Source organism: Lithobates pipiens, unplaced genomic scaffold, assembly GCF_037356315.1.
Source record: "Lithobates pipiens isolate NorthernLeopardFrog02 unplaced genomic scaffold, aLitPip1_a1.2 Scaffold_22, whole genome shotgun sequence".
Taxonomy (NCBI): domain Eukaryota; kingdom Metazoa; phylum Chordata; class Amphibia; order Anura; family Ranidae; genus Lithobates; species Lithobates pipiens.
The window spans coordinates 220334432-220354358 of record NW_027507784.1 but is presented as its reverse complement, the minus strand read 5'-3'; the positions used below and the strand labels follow the sequence as shown (position 1 = coordinate 220354358).

Genomic DNA, 19927 nt, shown 5'->3' with positions numbered 1-19927 from the left:
ATATGTATTTTTGATCCTTCACAGTGTGAGTCCATTCGATTTTTTTTCCCCTGACGAAGGGACGTTTCTGTCCCGAAATGTGTTGGGCTGACTGCATCATGTGGGAATACAACATCAAGTTTTATCCAATTTGTTATTGGTTTTGATAGTTTGTATTGTTCTATATTTTTGTATGTTTGTATATTGTTTTCACTAATAAAATTGTACTTTATGTGGTAATCTTTAGATTGTGTTGCCCTGAGGGGCGCACGCGACGCGCTCTGTGATCGGCGAGTCCGTGAGACTCGCCTGATCACCGATCCGTGTAAGGGGTCGATCCCGACCCCTTATCACGTGATCAGCTGTCAGCCAATGACAGCTGATCATGTGATAGAACGGAGCCGGTAATCGGCTATTATTCCTCCTCGCGCTGACAGCGCGAGGAGAAAAAAAAAAAGCCGATCACCGGCGGCCGTGATCGGGACATCAGTCCCGATCATGGCCAGCAATGCAAGGCACCACATGCCACCTGCCAGTGCCCACCTGCCTCCCGCAGTGCCATCCTGAAGTATAACTAAAAGTAAAAGTAAGTGCCCCACGTCTGTGCCCATAGTGCCCACAGTGCCACCCACAGTGCCACCCAATCTGCCTCAAAGGTGCTGCACCCCAGTGCCGCCCATCAGTGCCCAGCAGTGCCGCCCAGCAGTGCCGCCCATCAGTGCCCAGCAGTGCCACCTATCAGAGCCACCTATCAGTGCCACCTATCAGTGCCCATCAGTCCCATCTATCTGTGGTACCTATCAGTGCCCATCCATGCCATCTTATCTGTGCCCATCTTTGCCCATCAGTGCCGCCTTATCTGTGCCCATCGGTGCCGCCTTATCTGTGCCTATTAGTGCCGCCTTAACTATGCCTATCAGTGCCCACCAATGCAGCCCATCAGTGCCCACCAATGCAGCCCATCAGTGCCCACCAATGCAGCCTATCAGTGCCGCCTTATCAGCGCACTTCAATGAAGGAGAAAAATGACCCGTTTGCAAAATTTTATAACAAACTATTAAAACATGATTTTTTTTTTTTTTTTGCATCTTTTTTTGTTTGTTTAGCAAAAAATAAAACTCCGAGCTGTAACTAAATACCACCAAAAGAAAGCTCTATTTGTGGGAAAAAAATGATAAAAATTTCATTTGGGTACAGTGTTGTATGCCCGCGCAATTGTCATTCAAAGTGCATCAGCGCTGAAAGCTGAAAATTGGTCTGGGACTGAGGGGGGTTTAAGTGCCCAGTAAGCAAGTGGTTAAAGGCACTGGCGTAGTAAATTGTTGAGAAATATCAAATTTTTTACATACAAAAATTCACAATAAAATATATTGGAATGATTGCAATAGCTGTACAAAAATAAATCACCACACAGATTACACTATGGAATTCTCTGGGTTACCTAGAGTATCGAGTAACTCTTCAGGGGTGTTATAAGAAGGTCAGTCGTGTATCTACAATATAGTGGTTTCAAAAGGTCATAAACATTATCATATAACAATTAGTGGTACGATATAATATATCTGCATTAAATGTATTTGAGCAAACTAACATATATTGTAGTGGTGTCACCAATGAAAACATTCATTAAGGACGTGCAAGGATGATTTGAAGATAGTATACACTAAAAGAGTGATAAAATGCATAGTAGTGGATCAGTAATATAAATATACAAACGAATGTCCTAGAATTATCTATGTTCCTATCAGTTTTGTAATATTTCTTAGATTTTATTTTATTTTTTTATCGATCATGTATTAATTATGTTTAACCACTTAAGGACCAGGCCTCTTTTTCAGATTTGGTGTTTACATGTTTAAAACAGTTTTTTTTGCTAGAAAATTACTTAGAACTACCAAACATTTTATATTGTTTTTTTTCTAACACCCTAGAGAATAAAATGGCGGCCATTGAAATACTTTTTTTCACACCGTATTTGCGCAGCGGTCTTACAAGCACACTTTTTTTGAAAAAAATTAACTTTTTTGAATAAAAAAATAAGACAACAGTAAAATTAGCCCAATTTTTTTTTTATTGTGAAAGATAATGGTACGCCGAGTAAATTGATACCCAACATGTCACACTTCAAAATTGCACCCGCTCGTGGAATGGTGTCAAACATTTAGCCTCAAAAATCTCCATAAGCGTAATTTAAAAAATTCTACAGGTTGCATTTTTTGCGTTACAGGGGAGGTCTAGGGCTAGAATAATTGCTCTCACTGTACCGATCGCGGCGATACCTCACATGTGTGGTTTGACCACCGTTTTTATATGCAGGCGCTACTCACGTATGCGCTCGCTTCTGTGCGCAAGCTCGTCGTGACGGGGGGTTTTTAAAAACTTTTTTTTTCTTATTTATTTTAATTGACTTTATTTATTTTTACACTGTTTTAAAAAAAAAAATTGATCACTTTTATTCCTATTTCAAGGAATGTAAACATCCCTTGTAATAGAAAAAAGCATGACAGGTCCTCTTAAATATGAGATCTGGGGTCAAAAAGTCCTCAGATCTCATATTTGGACAAAAATGCAAAAGAAAAAGAAAAAATTTCATTTAAAAAAAATATACCTTTTAAGAGGTACGGGCGGAAGTGACGTTTTGACGTTGCTTCCGCTCTCCTATGGTATAGAGACGAGTGGGGGCCATCTTAGCCTCACTCGTCTCCATACCCAGCTAGCGAAAGGACCTGATCGCCTCCACCGCTACCGACGGCTCCGGTAAGCGGCGGGAGGGGGGGTGGCACCTCTCCCGCCGCCGACAGCGGTGATCTCGCTGCGAATCCGCTGCGGAGACCACCGTTATTGTATAGCCAACCGCCGCCTGAAGAGATGGATATTTCGGTTGTGGCAGCAGCTGCTGCCGTTACCGAGATATCCCTCTTCAAAAATAGGACGTACATCGTCGTGCGCTGGTCGGTATGTGGTTAAATATTACAAAATATGGAGACTTAAATTGATCTCAGACATAGGCCGGATAACGTAAATTCCATATATATGGTAATAAAATCAATGTACAATTGCATTTAAACTATGTGTGCCATTATCAAAAATCTATCTCTATATTAGCATATTACTAGTAGTAGATCCAATTATTACATTTATTGTAAATCCATCATATATAAGTGTTAGGAAAGTTTTAAATGTTTATTGTGTGACTATTAGAAAAACTATTTGAAAAACAATAACCCTGAGACTGATTTTTTTAAGAAGACTTCTGAGCATGTTGTTGTATTAACTTGCTATATCGTTTGCTTTAACTTACGCAATAGTAAGTTGTAGAATGATTATGCTTAACCATATATGGTAGAACAAGACTGTACAGGAAACACTAATTAGCCAAATAAAGTACCATTTTGTACAAAGCACGTTATCTGTGTTTCCTCAGCCAATAGAAGGGTTATAGCTATATTATTGTAGATATTAGGAGGGGGATGTACATCCCTTTGTGTGATTCTTACTGCATCTTTTGGCTTGTAAGCATCATCCTTTTGTGTGACACATCTGAAATTGTCTGCTTTTCAATAAATCTGGAGTTCGATTGATCACAGGAGAAGAATAATCCTAACATTTTTGGTCCTTCTAGCCAAAACCAACTAGTGCATTTGGGGTCAGATGGTGAGTATTGGGCTTCAAAGCTCACTGAGAATTAAAAGTCCCCCCACTCAATGTTAGTGGTGAAATAGGGATGGGGGCCTCAGACCCGGATCCCCTGTCTGGTTTCGAACTTCATGATCCAGTCCTCCTGGTATTTGAGAGGTAAGATAATTTAAGTTATTCCTAATTCTTTCTAAAGCATCTCTTCTCTTTCTGTTTGATTCTGGTTTAATGTGTTGTAATTGCCGACATTGGGATTGATTGTAAAATATCTTGATAATCCAGTGTTCGTAGACAGGCATTTGGGGACGTTTTCTATGGTAAAAGATTAGGTCACCCGCTGTCTGGACAGACAAAAAAAAGAGGTTGATTGCCTGACATTGTCGGAGGTTGATTGCCCGATGATTTAAGCGCTATTTAGTTAAGTGATCTAGAAAAATTGAAAGGCTAACTTTCTTCTGTGTTTAGTTTCTCCTTACTCATGTTTAACCTTTCTGTTGACGCTGCAACCTTATTGGAAAAACAACAGTACTGCAGAGACAAGTTTTAATTATTTTTTTGATTCTCCCTATAGTGTGGGGAGTACTGATATTTTTACTCTTCTTGTATTCCTATTGTTACCGTGGGCCGAGGGTCACTATCCCAGTGTTTTATAGGATAATGAGAGATCCAACTGGCGCTGACAGTGGGGAATAGTCTCTGTAAAATAATGTTTTGTGCCTGCTTATGAGGCTGCTGTGTTCCTAATGTGCCAAGTGGGAGGGGAAGTTTGGATTCAATAGTAAACTAACTGTAAAAAGGTGTCGGGATTTGGTGGATAAACTTAAAATGTTAGGACCCAAAGATCAAAAAGGATATGGGTTGATAATAGGAGTTTAAATAACCAGCAAAAAAATAATTATTCACATCTCATGTGCCTGTAAAACTTGCAAGTTAGACACTGGACTCATACACCCCCCCCCCCCCCCCCGTGTTGTAGCCTGCTTGCCTATCAGTGACAGATTGGGAGCTGGCAGAGAAGCAGGAAACTTTGCAAAAGTTTAAAGAGTTACTTGGTTGAATTGTCTTATGGCTTCGCTTTGTAAGGCGGCCAACACCTTGCTAATCAATGTATTAAGCAGATAAATATGTAAAATACCAGGTGGCATTGCACTATATGGCCCATGGGGATTGGCCCGGAGCTGGCTTCTTGGATTACTACAACGTCTCAGGTACCACTGGACAACATTGTATGGGAGACTGTGCTACATCTGGGCTGCCTGCTCGGGGACAACCCTCGGCCAGACTCATAGGAACCAAACTGTTGGAGTGGCAACTTCAGGTAGAGGTAATCCAATAGCCATATGACTGATGGATCTAGCAAAAGAGAATTAGACCAGATGCAAGTGTTATCTAAATGTTTAACAAATATTTGAGAACCAGAAAAATACCTAAGTATGGCTGAGTGAAAAAATCAGTAAGTGCAAGAAATCATCACAGGCAGACTAAAGCTTGCAGTTTTCCTCACCTACTCCCCTTGTGTGAATCTCCTGTAAGGAGGGAGTGAAGTGCTCCTCCATTTCAAATTCCTGTGTGAGAGATTGTGTCTGTAAAAAAAAAAAAAAAAAAAAGTTAACACTTGACCAGCTAAGACAATACAGAAGGGTTATATTGTAAATATTGAAACTGAGCATAAAAAAAAGAAAAGGTACACTGATAAGACCAGGTTGCTTTATTATTTTAGCATGCCATAATATTAAAGGAAGCACATGGCAGAAATGATTAATGGTTTTAAAGAAGTAGCTAGGAAACATGAAAGTGAATTGCACTATAAAGTGAACAGAATGTTGTAGAATTATCAAGTGGCTTGATAAATGTGAGAAAAGAAAAAGGCTGGGGACGTTTTGATTACTTTTAAATGTGTCCAGTCCAGAGACAGTATGTGAGTGCTAATTTTACTGCCATAAGTAAACAAGGATTTAAATGGGCTTTGCTAAGAGAAGCGTGCAGTAGTATTGAAGCCCAGAGAGAGGAGGGAAGGGAATACAACAGACTTGATGCTTTTATAGCACAAAAATGATGGTGAGGAAGCTGTTTCTCAGAAACAAGAAAATGCAAATTGCCTGACAGATGTAGCAGAAGAGATGGAGATGATTGAGCACACAGAGGTTAATTTGTGCATCTGTGAAAATATTAGGACTTTCGGTGTAAAAGAATTTCTGAATAATAGTCTTAAAGTAAATATTTCTTGGATATGTTACTTTTATAATTCCCAGACTTTAAACTGTAAAGTGTTAATGATGCAATGCTGTTTATACAGTTCTGAATCAGAATATGTGTTTAGGTAAAAAACAAAAAAATTTTCTTTTTTTTTTTTTGGACCAGAGACTAAGGGGAACAACACAAAAGGGGGTTCAAGTTTTCTTAAATTCTGCTAAAATATTGGGGTGTGAGAAAAAAATATCCAGCGGTGTGTGTATATGTGTGTGTGTGTGTGTGTGTGTGTGTGTGTGTGTATATATTATATTATATATGTCAAGTAATGAAAATTATGCTAGGAAACATTTTATGTCTGCATACTTGGTGGATTTATAGACTTATATTTATATAAATTAAAGAATATTGTTTTTAACAACTCTTAAGGTAAGGAAGGCTTTCTTTGGTAGTTTGATCTGTGATCCTGTGCTCATTCATGTTACATAAAGAGTATCCATTTTCCCCCCAATTGAAGTGCAGATATGACACCCCCCCCCCCCCCTTACACAACTGAAGAATGAGGCAAGTTCCTTTTTATGGATTGGGTGTCTACTGATTACATGAATGAGTACAAAATTTAACCTAAGGTATTTTAGAGTTTAAAACATTAAATTAAGGTATGAAATAATGTAGACTACACAGTCCTTAGAGACAAATAAACAAATGATGTCCTTTCTGGGTATGACAAATTTTTGTAGAGCCTGGCTTCCTGGGTATTCCATGCTGATGGCCCCATTGGTTCAGGCAATACATGAGAGCCCTGTGGCCCCCCAGGATGCTATAAAATGGAGTGAGGAAACAGCCTTAAATGACCTAAAACAAGTCCTTTCTAGTTCATCCGTGCTAGCATTACCAAACTATGACAAACCTTTCGAACAAACAGTAAACTCAAGGGAAGGTCACATGACATCGATACTTACACAGTCACATGGTGGGCACCAGAGTCCAATTGCTTACTATTCTACAAAACTAGACAGTGTAACTAGATCACTTCCACCCTGTGCACAGGCAGTGGTAGGTGCAGCTGAAGCAGTTAAGGCCTCAGCATCTATAGTGCTATATAACCCGCTGACACTTAAAGTACCACATGCAGTATCTGTTATCCTTTTACAACAAAAGATATCACATTTGAACCCAGCATGACACTTTTCCTGTATGACAATACTTTTGACACAACCTCACTTAACAATACAGAGATGTACTACATTAAACCCATCCACACTAATACCACTTCCTACTAATGGTCATAAACATGTCTGTACTGCTGTCTTCGCTGAAAAAGTACTGCTACAAAGTGATTTGAAAGATGTACCATTATCTAACCCTGACATTACACTTTTTGTTGATGGCTCCAGTAAGAAAAATCCAGATGGCACACATGCAACTGGATATGCAGTAGTGACACAGGATAACATTTTGGAAGCTAGGCCATTATCAAAACATTATTCAGCACAAGTAGCAGAACTTATAGCACTGACAAGAGCATGCACACTATCAGAAGGAAAATCCGTAACCATATACACTGACAGTCAAGCCTTTTCAACAGTACATGTTTTTGCACAACAGTGGAAAAACGGGGATGGTCACCTCCAGTGGTAAACCAATTTCACACACGGACTTCATTCTAAAACTCCTTGATGCAATACAGTTACCAAAAGAGCTTGCAATCTGCAAATGTCAAGCACACACAAAATATACAGACCCCATCTCAAAGGGAAATAAAAGGGCAGATGAAGCGACCAAAATAGCGGCACAAGAAACACAGAGATAGATCATACAGTCCTTACTGATATGCAGCAGGGGAGAAACAATATTGGAAAACAAAAGGTTGCACAACAATAGATAACATCTACATATCACCTGATTGAAAACCGGTATTGCCAAAATCCCTATTTAGGTATGCAGCAGTATTGACATATGGAGTAACACATGTGTCAAACGAGAATGACTGAGATGTTAAATAAGGTATGTACAGCTTATGGCTTCACAAACTACTAAAAAAAAACTTTTGTTTTCGATGCATTATATGTGTAAGGTACTGTGCTCAGGGAGGCATAAGACTACGGAAAGGGAAGTTCCCCACACCGCTATATCCATTCCAAAAGATATTCCTGACAGGAAGTGCGGATGCACAGACAGTGATAATGGACCCCATTTTGTGAATAAAACTATACAATATTTGACAGAAATGATGGGAATTCAAGTGAAATGTCATTGTGCATATCATCCCCAATCAGCTGGACTGGTGGAAAGACATAATGGCATTCTAAAAAGCAAACTGAGAAAAGCTATGAAAGAAACAGGTAAAAATTGGATGTACTGCCTATTTGTACTCAGAGTCACTCTGTGGATGGTGAGGAAAGGAACAAAGAGCAACAAGGAAACAAAGACCTGAAGTGTGCCAAAGGTCACGTGGTCAGTATGCCTAAAAGGGGGCAAAAAATAACACAGTAGGAAGAAAGCTCAACAACCAGATGACCCAGTGAATAACGTCTAACCTGGAGTGGCGGCAAATGAGTTATGCCTTTGCCGCAGAGAAGGAAACGCTAAGAAAGGCAGTAGCCATTCCCCTGGCTTCAGGAACCACAAGGCCAGCTATAGCACCCCCTTGAGCCCAACCCAGCGACCAACGCAAGATAAACCTGAGAGTATGTGAACGTCATAAAATGAAACCCACAATGGAAAGTCAGCTAAGCACAGCAGGGAGTCCCCACCGCTGGAGACCTGGATGGCTTCAAAACGGAAAAGCAGAAAATAAAAACAACCTGACAGATCATTCATCATGAAATACTGGGACTTAACTGGATACGCCCAGAAAGTGCTGAAGGCTGATACCAGCTGGAGGAGGCAAAAAAAAAAGGAAACTAAAACAAAACAGAAAAGCAAAAAGGAACTAGATGTTTCACCATCAGGACTGGAAACCTAACCTGGAAACATGCAGTGTCATGGGCCTTCCTGGAATTTAAAACAAAACCCAATGATCAAGGCTGCAGTGCCAACCAAATGGAAACCAATCTACCACAACTGGAACTGAAAAAGTGCGTAGCTGGAACCTGCTTCCGAGACCCGAGCCTACAGATACTGGCCCGGGCCCCGTGATCCACGAAAGTCCCTGAGCCAGTAGAAACTGTGGATCAGTGAAAACTGACTAACCAAACTTTCCATACCCCAGGGCAACTCCTGGCCGGACGCAGCTAGGAAATTAAAATAAATAGTGAGGAATGGCACCCAACTGATCAGGAACACAACTAGCGAGAGAATCGTGATCAGACAAAAAATACCTGCGACAAGAACGAAACCTGCGATAAGGAAACGTGACTGAACGAAAACATGAGTAGCGTGAACTGATCACCGTAAGCGGCTTAAGAACCGCGGCTGCTGGAAAACACAACCTGCCTAGGAAATGCAGGTTGCACAAGAAACGCAAATCGATGAAAAACACAAGAGAAAACCCTGGGGGGTACACAAGAGAAAAGAAAAGCATAAGACACGAAACGTGCGGCATATAGGAATATGCAAGAAAACACGAGAAACAAAAGAAACACGGGAAACGCGAGAAGATGCATGAGACATGTAAATAGCATCAGACACATACAATACATCCGACACTAACAAGCATGAGGAACGTAAAAAAGCCTGAGAATCATGAAATTACACAAGGGTAATGACATGAATGGCAAAAGACATGAAACGTGCGGCACATGGGAAATACGGAAGGAAACACAGGACAACACGTAAGGAAACATGTGAAAATGTCAAAAACCATGGAAATACGTCAGAAAATGCTAGAAAAACATGGGGAAACGTCAGAAACAAGGGAAACACAAGAAGTTACATCACGTAAATAACAGCCACGAACATTACATCCGATACGTGAATTGCATGAGAAACGTAAAAAACCTGATAACCATAAATTCATGAGAACCATAAAAGCGTAAGAACTGTAAGTCGTTTAAAAACCGTCAACTGCCAGCAAAACACACGAGAACGCAATTGTATGAGAAACCGTAAAATTGCATGGAAAACCATCACATTTATGAGAAACACCAACTTCATATGTAAATCACATGAGACCTAAATCGTATGAAAAACAAAATTGCGTAAGAACCGTAACTTCATGAAACACCAATGTAAATGAAACGAAAACATGAGTGCATGAGAACATAAAACGAAACGAGGACATAACTGCATGAGAACGCAAAACATGAAATGCAAAACGCATGAAACGCATAATGCTGGAAACGCGATAGAGAAACCTGGAAAGCGATAGAGAAAACCTGGAAAGCGATAGAGAAAACCTGGAAAGCGAGAGAAACCGTAAAAATGCACGAGAAACCGTAGTTGCATGAACCGTCATCTGTACCACGGGAATACGTCAGAAAACGCTATAAAACATGGGGAAACGTCAGAAACATGGGAAACGCAAGAAGTTGCGTGAGACACGTAAATTACATCTGATACGTAAATTGCATGAGAAATTTAACATGCCTGAGAACCATAAATTCACGAGAACCATAAATGCGTAAGAACTGTACATCTTTTAAAAACCGCCAACTGCCTGCGAAACGCACGAGAAACGCAATTGCATGAGAAACCGTAAAATTGCATGGAAAACCATCAATTGTATGAGAAACAACAACTTCATAAGAAAAGTAAATAACATGAGAGACCCAGATCGCATGGAAAAACAAAATTGCGTAAGAACCGTAAGCAACGTGCTTGAAACCAACAAGCATGAGAACGGAAAACGAAACGAGAACATAACTGCATGAGAATGTAAACGAACGAGAACATAACTGCATGAAAACGCAAATGCAAGAAACGCAAATGCAAGAAGATGCAACTGCCTGAGAAACGCAACTGCTTGAGAAACGCAACTGCAAGAAGCTGCAACTGCATGAAAACGCAACTGCCTGAGAAACGCAACTGCTCGAGAAAACGCAACTGCAAGAAGATGCAAATGCATGAAAACGCAAATGCATGACATCGTAACTGCTTTGAGAACGTGACCGCTATGAAAACGTGAATGGCCTGAGACCGGAAACACATGGGACCGAATCGCATGGGGAAACCATAAAATGCACCAGAACATAAACCTGCATGAGAAAACCGTGAATGGCACGAGAATATTAATGCACCAGAACGCCACGTGGAGCTCAGGCGGGGGGGGGGGCGCGCCACGTGGAGCTCAGGCGGGGGGGGTGCGCCACGTGGAGCTCAGGCGGGGGGGGCGCCACGTGGAGCTCAGGCCGGGGGGCGAGCCACGTGGAGCTCAGGCGGGGGGGGCGCCACGTGGAGCTCAGGCGGGGGGGCGCGCCACGTGGAGCTCAGGCGGGGGGCGCGCCACGTGGAGCTCAGGCGGGGGGGCGCGCCACGTGGAGCTCAGGCGGGGGGGCGCGCCACGTGGAGCTCAGGCGGGGGGGCGCGCCACGTGGAGCTCAGGCGGGGGGCGCGCCACGTGGAGCTCAGGCGGGGGGCGCGCGCCACGTGGAGGCGGGGGGGGCAATCTGCAGCGAGGAGCTCAAGCGGGGGGGAGGGCTGAGAATTTATTATGGGCTTCTTGAAACTCTCATGGTAGCGCACAGAGTTGTTTTAAGCCAATAATCAACAGTAAATGGGATGAAAACAACTCTCATGCCTTGACAACCATTCAGACATTGAATAGACAGAAAAACATCATCGGGTATACAAAAGCATCTGATAAGTTTAACAAGTTGCAACCACCACCCCCCGCCCCCCAATTGCCGCACATCCAAATGAATTATAGATGCTCCCATCATTAAAAAATGGATCACATCACTGGAGTAATTGCACCCTGCCAGTAGTGACGATCACTGTTAACGTGTCAAGGGAGAACTCTAACTTGTGGAGCTATTTCCCTGAGATGACTGTCTTTGTTAACAGCCAATTTGGGTTGAACACCCCCCTCCCCCCGGCGTAACACCGGGAGGAGCGGGCGGGCAGCCCCCTCATGGAGCCGGATCAGCCCGAGAAGAGGAGCAGATGGGCGGCCGAACACCCCCCTCCCCCCAGCATGAACACCGAGAGGAGCGGGTGGGCAGTCCCCTCATGGAGCCGGATCAGCCCGAGGAGCAGATGGGTGCCTGAACACCCCCCTCCCCCCGGCACAAAGATCGGGAGGAGCAGGCGGGCAGTCCCCTCATGGAGCCGGATCAGCCCGAGAAGCAGATGGGCGGCCGAACACCCCCCCTCCCCCCGACATGAACACCGGGAGGAGCGGGCGGGCAGCCCCCACGTGGAGCCAGATCAGCACAGAGGGGAGCAGACAGGCGGCCCCCGCGAGGAGCCAGATATCCCTGCGGCGAAATGAAGGTGGGCGGGCGGTCTCCCAGCCAGTGCCCGACATGAGCGCTGAGAGAAGAAATGCTGCCGCAATTGCAGAAGCAGCCGACTGTTACCATCCATCCCAGAAACAACACTAACAAGCCACCGGAAGTGACGTCAGCCACACGAGACCCGACGTCCAACGAGAAGGAGGCAGAGGAGGGCAGGCTTTATGCAGCCTGACTCCTCCTACAAATACAGGCTTACCCTGCGGTCAGCCTTTACACTAGTAGCTGTGACCAGTATGCATATCACACCCACAAATGAAGGTTTAAGCCCATTTGAAATGATGCATCGAAGGCCATATAAGATACCCTTACAACCTTAACTACCCCTACTGCGATAAGAATTTCAGAGAGTTCTACCTGGATTCACTAGTCCCATTACAAAAAGGTTTTATAGGCAGAATATGGCCAGTTGGCTGCAAGAGGTTCAGAAAATCTGGCTACAAAGGGAAGTCTCACACAAGGTGGGACATGTCTCAAACCGGTGAAGTCTCCCTCCCCTTCCAACTCCCCTACCCTATCCGCTGGAACTCTGTAGCTGGTTAGGATAAAAGGGACAGTAATTATCCTTGAGTTACTGGTGACTCTAGGAGAGGCATCCATAAGAGGGGTTATACGTTATGGAAGAGCAGAGAAACCTTTGGATTGGGAAATAACAGGAAAAGCATTAAATCTAACCTTTATGGAGGGAATAACTAGCACTATACTCATAGACTTATGTCAGATTGCAGATTGTGGCGATAGAACTGGGGCTAGAGGACTTCTATGGGCAGATAAATGCATTTGCTGGCTCTGAAATAGGGCAGGGTGTCAAGCATGGAATCAGGCCCTGTGGACCACAGTGTATTAAGATTGGGGGTATAATCTACCAGGGCCTAAAAAGGGTGGAATAAAGGAAAGACTCATAATTACAGAAGCGGCCAACTCCCCCTGCACACATAGTAAGAACTGTAACCAATTATTGATAACATTAAAGGAGCTGAGGAAGGAAGATCAGTGTTGTACTCTATGGGAGCATGGGTGTCAGGAACTGACCCCTCAGGAAAAATTTTCCTTGAGGTATTACCACCTAATAAAATCAGACAACAGGAAAAGGTAGACACAGAAGAGAAAAAAGAAGGCCCTACTAAAATAGATCTGGGGAGGACGAGGCGGTGGTAACAGTGGCGGCTGGTGAAGTTTTTGGATGGGAGGGCGCCAGACCCTGCCCATCATTTTGACCCCTCCCACTTCTCATAAACCACGCCCCTTATGTAATCCACCTAATCCGTCCCCTGTATTCCACTTCCTTCCACCCATAGTGTCACGAGTATACAGCTCAGATCACAGGACAGAGTATACAGCCCCAGAATCACAGGACAGAGTATATATCTGGATAAAATATTGAAAATGTCAATGTTTAAACCAACTGTTAAAGAATGCAATAAAAGTACCACGAATCAGTGATTTTTTTTTTTTTTACAACAGCAAACAAACTTTATTGTACAACAAACAACAAAAAGACTCAGAGTAAAGGTGACTGAATACAAATTCACTTTAGCACCAGTCCAACTATTTGAAAATAAATTTTGCTCTCCTTTCTTTCTGGCTTGCAAATTTCTCAATGACCTTCTCGTTGAAGTCAGTCATCTCTGTCACCACTCTCTTTTCTCCATTGACAGCATGGCCAATGCATTCAGCCTTTCCTGGGTCATGCTATTTCTCAGAAAAGTCTTTATTCTTTTTAAGGTTGAGAAGCACCTCTCAGCTTCTGATGTGGTCATGGGTGTGGTTATGAGGATCTTTAGCAAAGTCACAGTCTCTCTAAATACATGAGCAAGATTGTTGTCCACAAACAGCTGGAAAAGGTCCACAGCACCATTACACTTTTTGAACTCTTGTGTGCGGTAGATGAGACCAAGCTCTGTCTTTAACTAATTTTTTATTCAGCACTGGATAGGCCTTCAAAGTCTCACTCAGTGCATCCTCGGGAAACTCCATTGCGTACTGTTCAAATCTGTCTGCTTGAAGCAAAGTGGCACTAACAAGGTGTTTTGTGAAGGAGAAACGTCGCATGGTGTGCAATAGTATGGTATCACAGACCTATAGAGTGAAGGTTAAAAACAAAAATTAGGTAGTGATGTCAATTAGGGGTGTCAATGTCATCTCTGTTAACTCCCTGACCATCAGAAATGCATGCAACTTGACATATTTACTAAGAATGTCTTGTCCATGTGTACAGAGTTCTGAGAAAATATGGATTCAAAAACACTAAAACTGATCTCCCTTCATAACTTACAACTGGTCATTTTAAAATATTCAGTTTAACGTTATAAAGGGAGATCAGTTTCAGTGGTTTGGAATCCATAATTTCTCAGAACTCCATACACATGGACAAGACATTCTTAGTAAATATGTCAAGTTTCATGCATTTCTGATGTTCAGGCAGCTAACACAAATGAAGGTTATAATACTAATGTTATCCACTAGAGGGAATAACAAATCCTTTTAGATCACATAATTTTTATATGAATATTGTAAGAAAAATATTTTTCTTTCCAATCTTCATATCTATAAGGGAGCTATCAAAAAGACAAATATTGCAACAAATAAACATTCACCTCAGATGCAATGCGTATATGGTCTCCTGGATTCAGTGAGCCCCGCCTCTTCGGTTGAGAACCACCTTGACTGCTTTCGTCAACCAGGGATGGGATAGAATCTCTGCAAAATGTATGAGCAATAATAATAATAAAAAAAATAATAATAACAACAACACATGGAAAAGGAGGAATACGGCTGCTACCTGATCGTCTGTATGTCCTGCTGGAACTGCTGGATGCTCCCCTTAATGTGGACTGAATCTATGTCCTTCTTCTGGAGTTTGGCATAAAGGAGGTCAACATGTGGCATGATGTTGTGGAAAAGCGTAAGAAAATATTTAAAATCCTGATCCTCCAGCAGCACGGCAAAGCCTGCTGCTTCTCTCATGGTAACAGTCAAAATCACCTGAGTCTCGCATGGTTTCAAAACAGCGGATGAGGTCCTCTCTGTGCTCAAACACTGTATTGACGGCACGGCTGTGGAAGTTCCATCTAACACTGCTTGATGTCGGTAGTCTATGGGCAACTACTTTATCAAGTACATCTGTGCGCTTGGGTGATCTGGCAAAAAAGCTGGCAAATCCTCCAAGGTTTGCAAAAAAAAAGTCTCACTTTGGGCATTTGAGAAGTGGCCTGTTGTATTATCAGATTGAGATGATGTGCATAGCAGTGGATGTAATGGACATTTGAGTAAATATCCTGAATCTTCTTTTGAACCCCTGAAGTGGCACCCCTCATCACGCTGGCTCCATCATATGCTTGAGAGATGAGCTTATGTTTCTGATCCCCTGGAAGGATGACAGCAAGGCGCTCTTGTAGTGCTGTAGCAATGGAATCTGCATTAGCGGAATGTAGAGGAATAAACTCAAAAAACCTCTCCTGTACATTGTTTTTGGCATCTATATAGCGCAGTACAAGCACAAGTTGGCAATGGGTGGCAATATCAGTGGTCTCATCAGCCTGGATTGAGATGAAATTGCTGCTCTGTGCTTCTTGAATAATGTGCTCCTTCACTACAGACAGCATAGAGTCCAACAGCTTGTTCTGCACAGTTTTTGAAGTGCCCTTAAAAACAGTGGCATTCTCAAGGTGCTCTTTCAAAACTCCATCAAGAGAAGCAACAAAATCAACCAAGCCATGGAATATCCCAGGATTTTCGGAGCTCTCACTCTCATCATGACCACGCAAAGCCAGCTCAAATGCAACCCAAAATTTCACGCAGTCTATTATCCTAGACAGGATGTGTCGATTTTTTGTGACCTCTTCATTGTGTCTTCTAATGGAAATTCTGTAGCCTGCATCTAGCTGTTCACCAATGCTACGCTTTCCAAAAAACTCGAGCCTCATAACATTGTCAAGATGGCTTTGGGTAGTTTCATGCCACTTGCATTTTTCAGTGAGATGCTTTAGGTCGTTAACCCCTGTTGATATCCACAGCGTGTCGGTGCCATGACTTGGGAATAGCAAACATGGAAAACAATAATATGCATGAGTCACATCACATCCAGCTAGCCAACTCCATTTATTATAAGAAGTGGTGGAAAAGCTTTGCGTGTAAACTCGACCACGATCACTTGACCTCTGCTGAATTTGCAGTTTGGGTTGATATGGTCCAAGCTCCTTTAACCTCTTTTTTTCCTCATCTGTACGCCTTGTGAAGGGAAATAGTTTCAAAGATGGAACCGAATTTTCAGTCATTTTGAAAATAAATTGCACAATGATCAATACCTGAGTCAAATGAAAGTATGGGTAAGTTTAAAAGAGAGATTATGGCGCTGCCAAATGCAAGTGTCTATTTCATCAAAAGCAGCCTCACCGTGCCCATCAATTGCAGCCTCACTGTGCCCATAATGAGGGGTTCCCACCATGGCTATGTTGAGTTACCGGGCCTGTACAGCTGCTGGCTGCTGTGCCCATTATAAGGAGTTCCCCCCCATCCCTGTGTTGAGTTCCTGGCTGGCTTTTATACAGTGGCAATAGACTTCAGAGGACAAGTGTACAGGGTACATTATGTAGGTTTAACCTGATCACAACATTTTTCCTGCTGTTCTGGATGCATGTTTATTCAATATTGCCATGTGAAAAACACAGCCAAAAATTTGAAGTTTATCTTGGAAAAACAATAGCTATCAGTTATTATTTTGGGGTATTTCCCTTTAGATTGCACACTTGAAAGGCAGTATAGACTAGGGGTCTCCAAATTATGGCATGAGAACCACATCCAACCCACTACAAGATTTTACCTGGTCTGCGCAACTCTGATATGATGGGGGCTACTGACATACAGGGGGGAGGGGTGGCTCCTGGATCTGATGAGGGGGCTTCTAAGGTGATAGGGGGATCCTGATGTGATAGGGGGTGTCTGGTGTGAAAGGAGGGACTCTTATGTCATGGGGAGCTTCTGATGTGAAAGAGGTATTATTCTGATGGAAGGGGCTCTGTACATCATATACCAGGCACTACATTATACACCAGAGATGCATCATGGACCAGGCTCTACATTATACACATGACTCTGCACATCATATACCATACCAGGTTCTACATTATACACATGACTCTGCACATCATATACCATACCAGGCTCTACATTATACACAGGACCCTGCACATCATATATAGATTTGTGGGTCCAGCCTTTTGCATCGGAAGTTCGTCCTTTTACATAAAAACAAATAAATACATAAATAAAAAAGCTTTAATATTGATTGGACCCTGGGCAAAAATTTGTATTTGATATGATATACATATGAATGGCCCCTCTATTATTTACATATCAATGCCACCGGTCCGCCGCTATTTACATATGAATGCTGGTATTTACATGTAAACACAGGGTCTGCACTCTGCAGGTGAGTTATCTGTACACAACAATAGGGCTGGGCAACTTTAGTAACAGAACTTCACACTGAGATATTGGGACATAGCACAGGACTAAAACCTCAAGGGAATTTAAACTGGGATAGTTTGCAAGTAGGAGGCAGCTGCTTGGGGGACATACAACAATGCCAGGGCCCAGGGCAGATGCCCCTCTTGCCCGGCCTTAAATATGTCCCTGCCCTGGGTTTATGTATCTGACCGAGCAGTGATATTATCAGTCTTAAACGTTATATACAGCAAATGCCTTCTGAACCACTTAAGGACCAGCCTCGTTTAATAATTTAGGTGTTTACATCTTTAAAACATTTTTTTTTGCTATAAAATTACTTAGAAACCCCCAAACAATATTGTTTTTTTTTCTAACACCCTAGAGAATAAAATTGTGGTCATTGCAATACTTATTTTCAAACTGTATTTGCACAATGGTCTTACAAGCGCACTTTATTTGGAAAAAAATTCATTTTTTTAAATAAAAAAATAAGATAACAGTAAAGTTACCCCAATTTTTAGATATATTCCGAAAGATAATGTTTGCCGAGTAAATTGATACCCAACATGTCACGCTTCTAAATTGCGCCCGCTCATGGAATGGCGTCAAACTTTTACCCTCAAAAATCTCCATAGGCAACGTTTAAAAAAATTCGACAGGTTGCATCTTTTAAGTTATAGAGGAGGTCTAGTGCTAGAATTATTGAGCTCAGTCTAACGATCTCGGCGATACCTCACATGTGTGGTTTGACCGCCGTTTTCATATGCGGGCGGCCGGGCACAGTACTCACGTATGCGTTCGCTTATGCACGCGAGATCGTCGGGACTAGGTGCTTTAAAAAACATTTTTTTTTCACAGTTTAAAAAAAAAAATGGTGTCACTTTTATTCCTATTACAAGGAATGTAAACATTCCTTGTAATAGAAAAAAGCATGACAGGTCCTCTTAAATATGAGATCTGGGTCAAAAAGTCCTCAGATCTCATATTTACACTAAAGTACAAAAAAGGTTTATAAAATGTCTTTGCCAACAAATTAACTGTGAGTAACAAGCAACAGAGCATCAGCAGACCAGTCTTCTGTCGCCGCCGCTGCCGCCTTCCGTTCTTCTTCTGGAGATGTTGACTCAACGCTCTCTCCGGCCGCAATGCCAGGGACGCGGTGAATGGCGTAGGGGGTTCCCCTTAGAATCCATACCAGACCTAAGGGCCTGGTATGCTCTCGGAGGGGGAACCCACGCCAATTTTTTTGCATAAATTTGGCGTGGAGTTCCTCCTTCAGAGCTCATTCTCTGATTGGCCACGCCACGGCAAAAGTCGCCTGGCCTGGGGCGACTTCAAAGTCGTGTTGTAAGTCGCCCCAGGTCGTGTCTAAGTCGTCTCCAAGTTGCCTCACAAAGTGGTCCTTGAAGTCATGTCGCCCCTGTGTGAACCGAGCCTTAGGCCGGCCGGGGTGCATTTGGTAATTAATTATTATTTACTTCATTATTTAATTTTTTCCACAGAGAGTCAATTATGCCACTCACCGTTCTTGCAGCTCCGCTCGGGCTGAGGAACAGAGCTGCCGACGTCACTTCCGGCTTTCGGCTGCTTCACGAAAACCCGGAAGTGACCTGCCTGTCTAAGAATGACAATGCTCCCACCCGTAGAATCACAGTGATTTTACGGGCAGAAGCTAGTCGGACGTTCTACAGTGCGCCGCAAGGCGGGTTTTTAACCCGCAAATGAAGCGCCATGGATGCAATCTTGTGATTGCATCGACGTGGCGCTTCTCATAGTGCACTGCGACCGGCGCCACAGTACACTATGTTAAATAGTTAAATTACTTTATTTTATTTTTTTATGTCTTAAAGGGCCCTTTTGTTTTTTGTTTTTTTATTATTATTTTTTTTTCTTTATTTTGTTTTTACACTGGGGGGGGGGGGCGGCGCCCCCTATGGGCGGGCCGCCACTGGGTGGTAACACCTATGGAAATGCTGGACCAAATCAGAGCCGTCCTCCTCTTCCTGTTAGAACACAAGGCCAATATATTAACCTTCATGGTGTGGGTCTATTACCCCCTCGTGGCCCTGATTATGGGACAAACTCACATTATGGATATAATCCTAATTTTGAGCCTAGGTTCAATTCTAACTTTGAGCCTAGGTATAATCAGTTAGATAGACTAGGGCCTGATCATTATAATTTCGACCCCTTGGGTCCGTCTGAAAGGAGGAATGATTTTGAGTAATTTTGAGGTAGTTCTCGACTTCTCAGTCGATAACCTGTACTATAGAAGGGAC

The 19927-nt window shown here is 42.7% G+C and overlaps 1 long non-coding RNA gene across 1 annotated transcript in view; it reads left to right on the top strand.

Annotated features, from left to right (window-relative positions):
• LOC143924521 (uncharacterized) overlaps window positions 1-19927 on the top strand; it is a 153567-nt gene that overhangs the window by 18570 nt on the left and 115070 nt on the right. Inside the window, exon 2 of the long non-coding RNA XR_013261879.1 lies at window positions 3602-3774. This is a non-coding gene — a long non-coding RNA (uncharacterized LOC143924521). The remainder of the gene's footprint in view (window positions 1-3601; window positions 3775-19927) is intronic.